Raw genomic sequence first — 1,855 nt, 5'->3', positions numbered from 1 at the left:
ATTTGGGGTTTCTGTCATAGGTGAAGCTTTCCTTTGGAGCTTTGTAAAAGCCGGCGTGTATCTGAGCTACAGAATCCCCCAGAGCCTCTGAGCCGAATCTCCTGATCCACATCTAAGCAGAAGACGTAATTGCAGTGGTGACGAATCTCTGATTCATGGTTTCTGATATCGTTTTCATGCGCATAAGAGATGTCCTGCCACCTGGAGGTACTTTTCCACCTGGATAACCTTCAGGCTTCGCTGAGGACCAAGCTCCAGGTTTGGTACCCTGTCTGGTTCATCCGTGAACACGTAATATCTCACTTTTAATCCCAACATGAAATGTTGTTCTGCAGAGGTAAGGAAAGTCTTCAGGTAGGCATCCAGGTACCTTAGGTAGAGAAGGAGAGAGAAAAAACAACTGCTGTTGCTCATAACTCATGATGAGGGAAAAAACACAACGTAACAACATAACACAACATTTAGCCTGTTTTAACACTGGCGGCATTACTTTGAGTTCAAAGCCAAGCTCAGTTGTCCCCATTACTCTAACCCTGCAGGTCTGCTGTCATGTGCGGTACGTCTGCACATGAGGAAAATATGCGATAATGTTGTTGAATATCTCAATAACATTATATTTCTTGTTATAAATAAACAGATTACTGAAAACAGAGTCAGTTCTACTTTCAATACAATAGATTGCTTGTTGAATTAAAAACAGAGTAAAGGAAGGCATGTCCAACGTTCCTTTAGTGAACAAATTGAATTGAATATAAAAGTCACCACAGTTACATTTTAAGGTACTGTTTTCTACTATTATTATTTTTTTCAACTTGCACAGACTATCTCGGAGTGCCTTTCCCAATGCGTGCAGTATATTGCACCGGTTGATATCTCAATGACCCCCAACAACAAGATCTTGTGCAGCCCTGATGTGCGGTACGTTTACATGATGGCTTTGCCTTTTACAGCTGTTCACCAACATGGTTAGAAAGTCGTTGAACGCTTTGCTGTGAAAAGTAGGGAAAAAGAGGGATGTCATATGGACCGGTGGAGCCATATGAACACAGCTGAAGTAAGACTGAAGTAAAAAGTAAGAAAATAAGCACACCTCCTCTTCTACCATCCTACACTATAAACACAATCTGTAATTTTACATACTTTTTCTGGTTAACTTCACAGATTTTTTCTGGTTTTTTTTAAATACAGAAAAACACCAATAAATTACAAAAATAAACTGTGAATTTAAATGTCTAATGTAAAATATAATTAAAAACGTGTATCTGTGAATAAGCATAGCATTATCATTATTTTACAGAAAATTTGTGTTTTTTCAAATAAAGTACTTTTAAAATACCTTTAAAATGTCTTGTATTTTCACAAATATTATATTTTTATTTATAAGATAAAACTGTTACATTTAAGTGTAATACTGTAAAAACACTGCTAAAAGTAGATACAATTAGTGGCAATTGACAGCAACAAAAAGTAAATTTTCTGTCATTTTACATAGAATACTTGTGAATTGACAAATACCTCGTAAAAATTATGGAAACATTCATTATTTTGAAAACAAAAACCTTGGAAAATTGCCTTTTTAGTCCGTGTAAAAATGTCTTCTTTTCTAGGAAAGAATATTCAGTGTCTTTAAATTGGGATTATTGTAAATGTTATTCTCTCCTTACACTTCAGCACAGTTTTAAATTCAGATGTAACCAAACTAATTGTGTCTCGTTCAGACAGGATTCAGGGAAGACGTCTTGACACACCCAGGTTTTTTTTCTTCTTTTTTTCAAATAATACCAAATCTTTTAGCAAAGTGCTACCAGATTCAGACTGAACTGCTGGTGTTTAAGCGCTGGTATTCTCACAGTGA

At 36.0% G+C, this 1,855-nt stretch overlaps 1 pseudogene; it reads right to left on the bottom strand.

The window, feature by feature from the left end:
- LOC116691049 (N-acetyllactosaminide alpha-1,3-galactosyltransferase-like) overlaps positions 1–1,855 on the bottom strand; it is a 5,777-nt pseudogene that overhangs the window by 265 nt on the left and 3,657 nt on the right.

This window comes from Etheostoma spectabile, chromosome 1 (assembly GCF_008692095.1).
Source record: "Etheostoma spectabile isolate EspeVRDwgs_2016 chromosome 1, UIUC_Espe_1.0, whole genome shotgun sequence".
NCBI classification, from domain to species: Eukaryota; Metazoa; Chordata; class Actinopteri; order Perciformes; family Percidae; genus Etheostoma; species Etheostoma spectabile.
The sequence above is the reverse complement of the archived record's forward strand: the minus strand, read 5'-3'. Positions and strand labels throughout refer to the sequence as shown.